General features: G+C 39.5%; 1 protein-coding gene across 5 annotated transcripts in view; it reads left to right on the top strand.

Annotated features, from left to right (window-relative positions):
- The window catches only part of HECW2 (HECT, C2 and WW domain containing E3 ubiquitin protein ligase 2), a 367,339-nt gene that overhangs the window by 57,144 nt on the left and 295,995 nt on the right, over positions 1-14,200 (top strand). The window contains exon 1 of one of the 5 annotated variants that reach the window (XM_058549476.1): positions 5,219-5,402. The exons of the other annotated variants lie outside the window; for them this stretch is intronic. The gene's annotated coding sequence lies outside the window, so the exon portion shown is untranslated. Of the gene's footprint in view, positions 1-5,218; positions 5,403-14,200 lie in introns of those variants that run through there. 5 annotated transcript variants of the gene reach the window in all.

The following is a 14,200-nucleotide window of genomic DNA, read 5'->3' as shown; positions in this document are numbered from 1 at the left end:
TATAAAGAGAGAAAGAGAGCATGGGTGACGCGTGCCCAATGTCTTAAGGCCTTGGCCATATATTCATAACAACTCTTAGTATTTATTTGTATTTTTTCCAGCATACTTCCCTATTAGTTTTTTTCATCCTTACTGATTTTTGAGCCTGGCATGATGGGTTATTATTCCTATTTGACAGATAGAGAAATGAGGTTCACGTAGGTGGCGACTTGCCCAAGATCACAAAGAGAATTAGTGGCAGGATTAGAATCTACTTTGACTCCCTTTTAATAGTAATAAAATGCCTTTTAAATGAATTTGTAATAAATATTTAAAATAAAACTCCATTTACTTGAGTTCCTGTTACCAAACAAAATTTAGTCACTTACCAAAGTGTGAAGAGAGAGGGCAACATATTTTTTTCCTCCTGGATACGTTGTTGTATTTCCCTTCCAAAGTATCATTCTTGATTGCTCCTGGCATAACATGGGGAATCCACAAAAGCCAACAGCCTTTTGAGTGCTCAGTAGGATGGTTTTGCTCTGACAGGACCAGAATGTTCTTTTGTCTTAAATGTTACAATTTAATTACGTACAGGAACATTGATTCCTTATGGTGTGGTTTCTACATGTGACTGTAACTCTCAACCTCATTCAATTTCTGTTTCTGAGAAAACTATTAGAGAGTGTCATGGCCAGAATTGCTCTCATTAGTCAAATCACTCTTCTAGTTCTGGGTACCCACAGCTCCCTGCACAGATAAGTGAAATTTCATTTGACAGTTTTGGGGGCATTTCACTAATAAAGCTCAGAGAAAGCCACAGAATTTCTAGAAACTTGACTGCTCTCTTTCATTTTTACTCTAGCCTTTGAATGAAACATTGAAATAGTGAATTTGGAGTTCTAGAGAATGAAAAGTTGTAGGGATATGGAATTCTCTCTCCTCTGGCTTTCATTAGAATTAGGAAAAGAACCAGGCATGACCACATAGTTGTGACTGCTCTGATGAAGAATGGGCAGAACAATGAAGCAGTGATGTGTTGACAATGCCTTGGATGTGTACAATAGAAAAGCCTTCTTTTTTGTTTTGTTTTGGAAGGAGCATCATGTTCTGGTTGGTGAGCCTGGGATGATAATGCCAGGATAGCAGGGTTCTAGTCCTGGGGCTTCTGCCACCGACTCTCAGCACTGACTTTGAAAATCTGTTAGCTTTTGGTTGTTTCAGGGGACTGATCATTTTTCATTGAGGGAGGCTGAGTATGTTCTACCTCCCATGTAGAGAACAGGATGGTGGTAATGTTGCTTTTATGTAACTTAATTTATGTAATTAAAAAAAATACATTTGACTCTCTTTTCCATTAATTAGTCAATTTCCAATAATATATGCACTAGTGCTAACTTAATATTTAATTAATTGCTTGGTAATGCATCACACACTTACGTAATTGAATCATTTAAAGAGATAAAAGTCTATATCATTTTTATTGAGGGAAGAATTTGGCATAGTAAGTAATAGCCCAAATGATCTCCCAGAAATGGAGAACCTTAATCAAAGATACCACCGTCAGTACGCTTGCCATCACCCCCATCATCAACGTCTATTGAACCCTTGCTGTGGATTCATTTTCTAGAAGAGGAAAAGGAAGCTTTGAGAGGAAAACAACTCACTCAATCTTTTATGGTCACTATAAGCAAAAAATTAAGAAATCTTTATCATTACATTTTTAAAATGTTGAAATATGAAGAAATGCAAACCTGCGAGTCTTCATGTCTGTGAGCTTTCCTTAAACATTAATTTACATGACTGCTTATGAAATTTTAACCAGGACATAAAAATCACTTAATGTTTCTTAAAAATGTTCACTGAAATACTTCCAGGAGAGGACTATAAACCTTCCAGGGCTGGAAGTACAGTTCACAATGTTCTGCTGCGTGTTTGAAGTTTCTCTGAAAAGCATTATTTTTAATATTAATACAGTTGCAGTATTCTGTTTTGTAATATATCTCTTGTTTTAACATAAAAATACTATAGGGGCTGGCCCCGTGGCGCAAGCGGTTAAGTGCGTGCGCTCTGCTGCGGCGGCCCCGGGGTTCGCCGGTTCGGATCCCGGGTGTGCACCGATCCACCGCTTGTCAAGCCATGCTGTGGCGGCGTCCCGTATAAAGTGGAGGAAGATGGGCATGGATGTTAGCCCAGGGCCGGTCTTCCTCAGCAAAAAGAGGAGGCTTGGCAGATGTTAGCTCAGGGCTGATCTCCTCACCAAAAAAAAAAATACTGTTTTAAATTGCTCAACATTGGGTAAAATTTGACACTCCAGAAGGTTTTCCTGTCGTCTGCGATGCTTCTAGCATTGCCTCAGACTGTGAGTGTGAGCTCCCGAGTTTGGCAAGTACAACTTTATGTCATGTGCAGTGGCTGGGTTAAAATGATTTAGTAATATTCGTATGTAAGTTTCTGAAACATTATTGTGAAAAAAACATTTTATAATTATCTCTGTTAGAAGTTTTCTGTATAAAATCAGATATGAGTTGGCAACTAATGGTAGGTTTGTCTTTTCAGTGCTCACTTTTCACAGTAGTGATGAAATAAAAGGGAGACTGTGCAGGATAGAAGAAACGCTTTCAAGTGACAGGCTTGGGTCCCATTCTGGTTCCCCCACTTCTAGCTTTGTGAGCTTGGGCCAATTGTAATACTTGACCTACCAGAGAACTTTGATTCTTCTATGTAAAATGGAATGATAATATCTACTACATTAGAGTGTTGTGACAATGAAATGAATAATGCTTTTCTCTCCTTGTCTGAACCTTCCCAGTGTGTCCATATGCCACATGGCCATTGGGTTTTATTTTTTGTTTTTTTTTTGTGAGGAAGACCAGCCCTGAGCTAACATCCGATGCCAATCCTCCTCTTTTTGCTGAGGAAGACTGGCCCTGAGCTAACATCCGTGCCCATCTTCCTCCACTTTATATGGGATGCCGCCACAGCATGGCTTAACGAGCGGTGTGTCGGTGCGCGCCCGGGATCCGAACTGGCGAACCCCGGTCATCGCAGCGGAGCGCGTGCACTTAACTGCTTGCGCCACCGGGCCGGCCCCTGGCCGTTGGGTTTTGCTAGGGATGTGAACAACGTTAAGGAATGGGTGGGAAGCTTGTCCCTAGCTTTAAGCATATACTTTCTTCTATAGATCCTAAAACCATACTGCTTTATGTTTTAGCTAGCTTTCTCTTGTTCTCATTGAATTTTTTTCTGACCTTATAAAATAATTTTGTCTTATTTTTGGTGAATTATTACCCATGTATTCCCTCCTATGGGAGCTGAACATTGGTCTTAACTAGAGTGAATTCCCTCAGACCTACCTGTTGACTATTGTTTGACTATTCTGCTTAACCAGGGGACATTGATGCATGTCCGCCATTAAAAGCTCCAGTTGAAAAACTGTTTTGAGTATTGTATTACAAACCAATCTAAGCCATTTTGTGCATGCACAACTATTAGGCTTATTTGTTTTGGTAAACGTTTCTAACCACCAATACTTAGGAGTCACTTTCTTACTGGGTTATAATGAAAGCAAGTTTCAGATTTCATTCCATTGCACCTGAAGATGTTTATTAGCAAGAAGGTACAAAACAGTCATGTAACCTGCTCTGTAATCTCTATGAATTCCCAGCAATCTGTCCTTTTTTGGCGCTCTTGAGGTGCACATTACATGATAAATTTTCCTGGGGCAATTGCAGCAATGTTCTAGCAGGAAGACTATGTTAACTACAAAGGGTTGGGTGGACAGGAATCCATTGAAACAGAGACCATACACAGAGCCTTTAAGAATCGAGCCTAAGGTGCTAGTCTTAATATCACAGTCTACATGCTCAGTAGATTTTTATTTTTTGCTAATCATTTTGAGATTTACAGAAAAATTGTGATGATAATACAGTTTTCATATACCCTTTACCTGATTTCCTCTTTTGTTAAGCTTCTACATTACCATAGTATATTTTTCAAAACTAAGAAGTAAACATTGACACGTTAATACTTAGTAAACTCCAGACTTTTTTCCACTAACACCCTATTTAAGTTCCAGACTCCAATCCAGAATACCGCATTGCATTTAGTCGTTAGATTTTTGTACCAGGCTCATGGAAGAGATCAGTTCACACATCTTAAACACCACTGATTTTACCAAAGACTTGTCTCTAACATCTACAACACCTGTGATCAAAAGCATCTGTGTGGGGCGGCCCCGTGGCTTAGCGGTTAAGTGTGCGTGCTCCGCTACTGGTGACCCTGGTTCAGATCCCAGGTGTGCACGGACACACCGCTTCTCTGGCCATGCTGAGGCCGCGTCCCACATACGACAACTAGAAGGATGTGCAACTATGACATACAACTATCCACTGGGGCTTTGGGGAAAAAAAAAGGAGGAGGATTGGCAATAGATGTTAGCTCAGAGCCGGTCTTCCTCAGCAAAAAGAGGAGGATTAGCATGGATGTTAGCTCAGGGCTGATCTTCTTCAGAAAAAAACAAAGCAAAACCATCGGTGTTGGTTGGAGAGAGAGAGCTGCCTCTGGGACTGTGGTTCTTTTGGGTCAGTGTCAGCTGAGCACCATTGGAGTGTGTAGTCCCAATTAGGGTGGAGATTAAAATTAACACACACATACATTCCATGTTGCTCTGCTGTGGTCTTTTAAAGTAAATTCCAGGTAATATAACGCTTGGCTTATGTTCAAATTCAGTTTAGGTTAAGTATGTGCTATAGGTTATAGGTGAGAGGAAATCCTTAGTTCTTTTTTAAAATTTACAACATTTTCCACCCTAATTATAAAAAGTGGTACTTTTGTTCACTTGTAAGACATCTAGAAAATAGAGAAAAACAAAAAGTAAATATGCATAATTCACATAATTCCCATCATACTGATTTTCTTGGCTTAAACATTAATTTTTCCCGTAAATCTAACCACTCCTGTGACCCTTAGCAACAAGGAGAATGCTGGCAGTACTTGTGGTCTGTGAATCCGCACATCTTTCTCCAAGTGTTTCATGGAAGCTTTTGCCTTTTTGCCATCAGGGGTAGACTGGACTGATCTCAGGAACTAAGGGACAAGGAGACAAGAGGCTTCCTAGCATAAATTATTACTTTTACTTGAGCAGAGCTTATTATGGAATCTTACACTTCTGCGTTTTCAAGAAATAAGAAAGTGTGCGTATGTTCCTCAGAACAGAGACTGATTGACATGTGATGTCAAAGCTGAAGCAAGCTGCCAATGCTTTTTTCTGTTTATTTTGCTTTTTTTATTTTTTGCTACAGTCGTTGAGGTACTGATGTGTAATTGTGGCGAGATTGATGTCAGTGGCTTTGCCTGCCTGCTGGACTGGTGACCCTGTGAAAGTGGAACTGAGTGGCAGAAGAAAGTCATTTTCACACGAGGTGGGACATTTCAGGCCTGACTCCACCGCCTTCTAAGGGTTTGAGATTGGATGTGGACGTGCTACTTAGCCTCTCCTCGCCTTGTTCCTCACCTGTAGCACCAGGATAGTATGTGATAAATACCTCAGAGGGCTGAAGGTTACGTTATCTGAGATGATGTATGTAAGGCACTTAAATATGTGGCAGCTATTATTAATATTAATGTATTTTTTTTTAAAGATTTTATTTATTTATTTTTTCCCCCCAAAGCCACAGTTGATAGTTGTACGTCATAGTTGCACATCCTTCTGGTTGCTGTATGTGGGACGTGGTCTCAGCATGGCCAGAGAAGCGGTGCATTGGTGCGCGCCCGGGATTGGAACCCCGGGCGCCAGCAGCGGAGTGCGCGCACTTAACCGCTAAGCCACGGAGCGAGCCCATTAATGTATTTTTTAAATGGTTGTAAAGTGAATCAATTCCAGTCCTGAGGCAGACATCTATTGAGCTTCCTCTGTGTGCTAAGCTCTGGGCATAGCACTAGGGACGCAGAGAAATGACATGTCCTGGTTCTCAAGGCACTGCACGTGGTAGTGGAGACAGACGGTGACACTGTGGCACACTGTGGGGCAGACATTGTGGGAAGACTGGTGAAGAGGCAGAGACACAGAGAGGACACCCAGGTCGACACTCAGACACTGAGCTAAGGCTGGGTCTTAAATTATTGGGGGAGGGTGGGGCGTGGCACAGAGGACCTAAGCACCCCCCGGAGGCTCTGAGTGGGAGCTCTTTACAGGAGTTCCCTGGGACGATGCGCAGAAGCCTTTTGTCAAGTGAGCCGTTGCTACTTAGGTCCTATAAATTTCTGGTCAGGTATCCCATTTCCCATCATATCAGGCTCAGAAGCCTCTGCATATTTTTTTATATTATATTTTATTTTTTCTTAACACATTTTTAGATTATAAGAGACCTATAACAACATTACAGAAAATTTGGGAAATAGAGAAAAGAGAAAAAAAAAACAGGCCGCAGTTCCACAGCTGTGTTAGTACAGTGGGTTTCTGTCTTTCTTCATCTTATCCTAGGTGTGTATAAAAACTCTTTTCCTCCCCTTCCTATTTTGTAGTGCTAAAATTTGGTTAAGGCAAACATTGAAGAAGTCTGAATTGTAAGCCACATGCTCTCTGTGGGGTGTTCGAGGAGGAGGGGTTGCAATAAGAATGAATTATCCCACGGAGTGTGCCTGGGTGATGCTTGAGGTTGAATTGCGGGTATCATGAGCCCCAGACCTTTTTAGCAACAGGTGCCCTCCCTGGTCACTGGTGAGCTGCTGTATCTGGAAACTGGGGGGAGGCGAGGCTAGGCGTGGTTGGGAGTGTCCACAATTTAGGACAGAACAATTTTCACAAACTTTTATCTTATATGCCTCTGCTATTGATGACCTAATATTTTCTATTTTCTACCTAATATTTTTAATTTTCTGTTTACTCACTTTTTATTTAACTCAAGGAAATTTAGTTTGAATAATAACTCTATACCATTATTACATGATTAAGAGACAGTAACTGTAGCAATCGTTACAATGAAAACAAAACAATGTAATTAACTTCTAGTTGTATACTGATACTTGCCAAAGGCTCTAAGCCAAATTTCTGCAAGTGTTGAAGATTTACTAACAGCATCCTCTCAGCAAACAGAGACTTGATTTCAGTAGAACTATTGAAATAAAACGCTTATATTGTATGTGTGCCAATTTACTTTGAAAGTGCTTTAGTAAACAGTGCTTTAGTAAACGGTGTGATCCTTGCCTACTTTTCTTCTCAGAGGCTGTTACTATTTCAGGTACCCTAAGAAGGAATTAATACCTTCAGTACTGGATATTTAGAACTTCAGATATTGTTATAGAAATCTATACCAGAGGATTTAACTAGCCTACGGGATGTTAGGAATAATTTTTTGTCCTGAAATGAATGCCACTTGTATGAATGAGCCATGGGAAGCCCAGGAGTTGCCGCTAGTGTGGTGTCCCCAGGACACTGGTTCATCCTGCCATCAAGACACCCTGTCTTTCGTCTTAGGTGATAGTAGGAAATACCTGAGGAAGAAAGTGGGACTTTCTTGAGCTACAGAACAGAGTTGGTGCCTACTCAGTAATAAGTGTTCCTTTGGCCAAATTTAGTCTGTGACTTGATTTCATAACATACTACTCTGTAGCAAGCTTTCGAGGAATGGGATGTATAGCTTGTACCTAGCTTCACTGATTCTTACTAAAAGACCCAGGTTTTCCGAACAGGTCAGCTTGCAATAACTTTCTTACTCTCTGATTGAATGTGATTTAATGCCTGGTCTATTACCAAGGAACATATTCTGAATTTTGGAAAACATAGCCCTAGGGGAAGCTATGTTTGCGTAACTCTGGCTTGTTTTCTAGCAGTCTGGGGTAGATTGGTATTTCTCAAATTATCTGTGAAAGAGGGTCAGTTTTTCTTTCTTAAAACTTTAATTTCCAAAACATTGTGAGCTGATACTATGAGTTACTAGAAAAATAAAATAGGAACCATACATACAAAATATAAGCCCGGACTTTTTATTATTAGATTCAACAGACGAAGTGACATTCCAATAAACAATAACAAAAATAACATAGGAAAAAAGAACAAAATTGCAAAAATTATAATTATGAAAACCATGCACATGTTCCTTGAAAGTGTGTATGGCAATTAATTAGAGAATTGTTATTACATTCAAGCTTTTGTTGACCTGCAATTGTAACTAAATAAATAGTTGTTAGTGAAATAGTGATTCTCCATATTATGTTTTCATACACACACTTTGGACAAATAGTATGTATGTCAATATTTCAAATTTTTAATGCTAAAAATGTGCTTGCTTCTTGCTTGTGAACGTATCTCATCTAGGTTGGACTGATGACACGCTACTCACAAGGCATAATGTCTACCTAAAATGTTTTAGGTTTTGATTTAATAACACTCATAGTAGAGAAACCAGTCTCGCAAAGGGTATGGTTGACAGGAATGGAAGAAGAGATTTTTAAAGCAATGTCAGCAAGCTCAAGACGTTCATTTAAAACTTTTATCCAAAGTGAAGCAAATGATGCTATTATTTTCAAATTAATCTTCCATCCTTTATCAGTAACCAATTTCAACAATTTTGTAGTAAATAACTTGCCTTTTGAAGAAAGAAATGATTTCTGGATTTTATACACTTTTGGGTTCTAGTTCTGGACTAACCTGCAAGTATTATATGTTGTAGCATGGACCTATTGCACGTTACTGGCATACAGCCTGTACCACACGTGTCCCACCGCATGACTTTGATAGAACCCTAACTGGTCTAACTTGTTCAGTGAGCAAAGTCCACTGACCATGATCGTGGATGTCAGGGCAATGTCAAAATGCTAGAATTTCTAACTGCTTGCTCTCCATTTCTGTACTTACTTCACCAACCAGTAGCAAACCTTTTGCCAATGGACACTGGTCCGTGGACCACTCTTTGTACAGATGATCTCTTTTACTTATTCTCTCTCTCCATGTATGATTTATTTTTTTCTCCTCTTCTGTGCCTATCCAAATCCTCCCCAGTTACACTAGCCTCTTAGAATCTCACTTTTGTGGCTTCTTGCTGTATTCATTTGTTCTGCACATTTATGTGTAATTATATACTATTTTGCACTGTCTTCTCATTGTTTATGAGACTGTTTTCTCACCAACAACATTTTAAGGCCTCTGAGGACAGAGACTTAGCATTGTGCTGGAAATGCTTATTGAATACTCTTTAGGTGGATTGCTATAAAACGTAAAACAACAGCCACCACTGTGGTAGACTTAACATTTAAAGACGGCAAAGTTTACATATAAAATATAGAATATTATAAAATGTGCTATCATATCTTCAATGTTATCCATGCCTAAAATACATATGAATTTTTTAGGCTTAAAGAATAAAGGTGAAATGGGTGAAGGAGATCAAAAGGTACAAACTTTCAGTTATAAAATAAATAAGTCCTGGGGATGTAATGTGCAGCATGGTGACTATAGCTAATAATACTGTATTGCATACCTAAAAGTTGCTAAAAGAGTAGATTTGAGAAGTTCTCATGAAAAGAAAAAAGATTAATAACTATGTGTGGTGATGGGCATTAACTAGACTTACTGTGGTGATCATTTTGCAATATATACAAATATGGAATCATCATTTGTACACCTGAAACTAATATAATGTTATATGTCAGTTATACCTCAATTAAAAAAAAGAAATAAAGGACAATGATAGGGGAATGGATGGTCTTATGGTTTCCTGTTTGTTTGTTTTCTTGATGTGAAATATTGTGTTGGTGGTATATTAAAAAGTAAAACAGGTTGAAGAGTTGGAGAGAGAAGTCTTTTGCATCTAGATAACTGATACAGAATATTCAAGAAGGTTGCAAAGTGGTGGTCCTCAAACTTGCTTTATTTGGGCCATTTAGTCTTAAAAACATTAGAATATGTCACATGAAAAAAATCCAGATTTCTAGCATCTCTTTAAAAAACCCTAATGTTAGGCTCCACAGGTAAGAGTGGCAGTTGCTCTCTGCCTGTTTTCCAGGTCCCCACTGTGTCTCACAGTCCCCATCATTCACACAGGGCATGCAGTCAGCTGGCTTCCTGAATTTTCCTTACCTGCCCAGACCCTGGGCACTGGAGTGTGTGACCTCTGGTACGAGTACTGCGTTAAAGTCTCCTGCACCACGGAATGTCCATGAGCAGGCTGCCGGGAGGGACACCATCCAGAGAATCTGTCAGATTGTCCCACAGTGATGTTGTGACTCCTGTCACCCTGATTCTCAGGGCCTGCTCTGAGTGGTTGCTGCTCTCTTGACTGTGCCTTCCACCCCCGAGCACCCCTGCTCCCCTACTGGCCTTTCTGGAAACCTCCACTCATCAGCCTCTGTCTGTTGCCCCTATAGCTCTGTCCTTTGCATTACACAGGTTTCTCATGCAACGCTAACCTTATAATACCCCTGGTTTGCCTTTGTCTCTCTTCTTTGTTCAGGAGTATTCTTTCATGGCGTTTTGTTTCTTCAATCTCAGCTATTGTAATTTGTAATCATATACTTACATATGTGCTTACTTATTTAATACCTGACTGTAAGCTCTATGATGGGCCCTATAATGGGCCATCTCCACTTTATTTGCCAGTGAATTCTCACCCCCGCTATTGTGTGGCACGCGGTAGGCACTCTCATATGTGTTGGATGAATGAATTGAAGGTATTGGTTCAGTAGATTTGGGAGTGGGTTGTGGAATTATTTTGCACCTCTGCAGTGTGCAGTATGATAGTCAGTCTTGGTTTAAAGCCCATTTCTATTTGAATTATTCCGGAAAATGAATGGAAATGTTGACTGATGTTTTGAGAAGTTATTAATTACATTTTTGGTGCTTGGAATTCCACAATTAGGAGTTTGATATTTTATAATTCCAAAAACAATTTATTTACTCTACCTGTATTATCATTAGTCAGATTACAAAGTTTAACTTTTAGAGATTTTCAAGAGGGTGGGGGAGAATTCCTCACTACCTATTGCTTGTGGTTGTAATTCTGAGGGGAAAAATAAGTCACCATTAAATTAGTTTCATACTAATTAAAACTGTAGTGCTACACAATACAGTAGTTAGAACTGCTTGTCCATAAGCTCTTCTGGGCTTTTGATCACATCATCCAAAGATAGATGTAAAAAGTAAAAAAATAGTATAATAATCCCCATATTTGTGGAAAATAACTACTAGAATCCTACTTAAAAAAAAAAAATCAGTGTCTTAATGTTGAGGGCTGGAAGATTTTTTTAAAATTATGAAGTATAGTAATTAAGGGAGGGGCTGGCCCCCTGGCTTAGTGGTTAAGTGCGTGCGCTCAGCTGCTGGCGGCCCGGGTTCAGATCCCGGGCGCGCACCGACGTACCGCTTCTCCGGCCATACTGAGGCCGCGTCCCACATACAGCAACTAGAAGGATGTGCAACTATGACATACAACTATCTACTGGGGCTTTGGGGGGAAATAAAATAAATAAATAAAATCTTAAAAAAAAAAAGAAAGGCAATTAAAAAAATAATAATTAAGGGAATCTATTTAAAGAAAATCCCACAATCCTATTAAACCATTTTTATTTTTCTACATTTGAGCGAGAAGCTTACTGAAACATTTAATAATTTATTTTTGCCCTGATTTAGGTATAAATATTTTTCTATAGAGTAATAATTGTGGTTATTTGAAAGCTCAAGATGAAATATTCATAAAAAGAAATCCTGTAGGAAATAGTGGAGTTCTCTTCAGGGATGGGCAAAATGGAGAAGTAATGAAAGAAACAAGAGCGCTCTTTCCCTACTAAGATGCCTTTGGGGGACCAGGGGATGGAGGGCGAGGAGCCAAGAAGGAAGGTTGGAGAGGTGCCCTCTGAGGTAATTTGCATATCCTCAGAAATATTAGTGGGAGGGCAGGATGAAGGAATTAAATCTGCTGAAGAACCAAAATACTGTTCTTTCTCATTATACCCCCACCTACTCATCCTACACACAGCCCTCCACACACACTGATGCTTTTTATAATCCATGAATTTTGAAAGTCAGACGCTTCATGCCTATCAGCTGCAGTGAGAATCCAGTAGCTTTCTTTTGCAGGCTCTTAAATTGTGGTCTTGAAGAAAATGTCTCCTGGTTGAGTTTTGTAATTTGTGTTTTAGCTGCGCCACAGGGAAGGGTGGAAATATTTAGCTTGTCTGTCTTGAACATGCCTGGAGATTGATGGACGCAAGCTTCTGTATTTGACACAGAGTGGCTTATTAAGTGTTCTTTTCTCCCCTCTGCACTTGTAGTAAAGGAGTAGAAAACAGCTTAGGAAAAGTAGGTCGCAAAATTTAACTCAAGTAAAGTAAAGTAGCGTATTTATGTCTCCTATTTTTCAGAAAGCGGTTCTCTTTTACAGACAGTTGCAGCGGGAGAAAAATACTTGCTTGTTTAAAGTAGTCCAATTTTTTCCCCTCTAACACATAAATTGTATAAATGGCATAAGCAAACATATTTAAAATATAGTAGCCTATTATAGCGTTTCCCAGGACAGTTTAAAACAATGAACCCAGGTTTCCAGAGCATATTGGAGTCCAAGAGGAATGTTAATGTCATAGGAGAGCAGTAGCTGGACAGACGTTCTGCTTGAATGCTCTTAAACCTGACCATTGCCTGGTGGTGAAAGGAACACAGACACACATTACGTTTTCTCACTTGTCGTTCCTCTGCGGGAGGAAGACTCCTCGTAGAGCCAGCTGTCCTTTCTCTTAATCAGAACTCTTCAGTTACGTATAATGTTTAGGTGAGTTGTAGAGTTGGTTATTTGGAATTCAAAATGCATTTTTCCCATAGAAATAATGTTTTAATTCAGTGATAAGGATGCAGTGAGGGGTAGTGAAAAGAGCCCTGGACCTGGAATCGGATTTGGAGTTAGATGTTGCGTTTCCTCTAAGCCAGGGTTCCTCAACCTCACCACTTTTGACAATTTGGACAGGTTGATTATTTGTCGTGGGAGGTTGTTCTGTGCATTCATTGTAGGATGTTTAACAGCCTCCTTGGCCTCTGCCTACTGGATGCCAGTAGCAGTCACTCCAGTTATGACAATCAAAATGTCCCCAGACATTGCCAAATGTCCCTTGGGGGGCAAAATTGTCCCTGGTTGAGAACCACTATTTTAAATGCATGAGCTCTAAGACCTTGGTCATATTATATAACACCCCTCAGCCTGTTCTTCTCTCTATAATTTGGGTACTACTTACTTCTAAAGAGATAATGAATGGTTTTGAAAGTGCTTTGTAGTCTATCTACATGTGTCTCTATTTATATGTGTCTATATATGTACATATATCATATTTAAATATATATACACATATAGATAGATTTCCCCATGTAAGCCTATCTTTTATTTCTGGAATAAAACCTGATTGATCACGATATATTGTTCTTTAAAACTATTTCTGTATTAGATTTTCTAATATTATACTTAAAAGTGTTTGTACCTAGAGTCATAATGAGCTTGGCCTGTAGCAATGTTTCTCAAAGTGTGGTCCAAGTACTGGCAGAATGTGACCTACTGTTAGACAGTATGTGCAGATAAATATTTTAAAAATTGTAACGAGTATGCAATTATATTAATATAATTTTGACAAGTGATACTGGTTTCCCATTTATGATAGTGATATAAATTTATCTTTCAGAGTAGCGAATCAATTTAAATGAACATTAATGAAATAATACTTATACGTACCATAGGCGGTAACTGGATATATTAAAAACTGTGAAGGTTGCTCTGGAATGACGGAGATTTGGGAAACATTGGCCTGTAAAGTAGGTGTGTGTGTGTGTGTGTGTGTGTACACGCGTGTACACGTGCTAGAGAAAGGGGTGGGGGTGGGGAGGGAAGCCCTATATACGTCCTTGTCTGGTTTGTTTTGCAGATTCTGAGTCTCCTGAATGTTCAGAAACTTTCCATGGAGGGGTTATCTGGGCCCATTTTTTTTTTAGAAGTATTTTTTTTAATGACTTTTCTAATTTCTCTCTGTTATTCGTCTGTGTAGTATTTTCACCTCTTTGGGGTCTTTTTTGACCTAGAATGCTCCTTTAAGTGTGTGTCAGATCATGTTGCCCCTTTGCTCCCCTCCTCCCTGGACTTGAACAAGCTGAGTAAGTTCCAGTCCTTTCCCCTTTGACCCCCTGGCTCTGACCTTCCCTGACCACTGCATTGAAAGACAAACTGCCTTGCTGTCTCTCCACACTAACCAT

The sequence above is a fragment of the Diceros bicornis genome, chromosome 10, assembly GCF_020826845.1.
Source record: "Diceros bicornis minor isolate mBicDic1 chromosome 10, mDicBic1.mat.cur, whole genome shotgun sequence".
Lineage (NCBI taxonomy): Eukaryota > Metazoa > Chordata > Mammalia > Perissodactyla > Rhinocerotidae > Diceros > Diceros bicornis.
The sequence above is the reverse complement of the archived record's forward strand: the minus strand, read 5'-3'. Positions and strand labels throughout refer to the sequence as shown.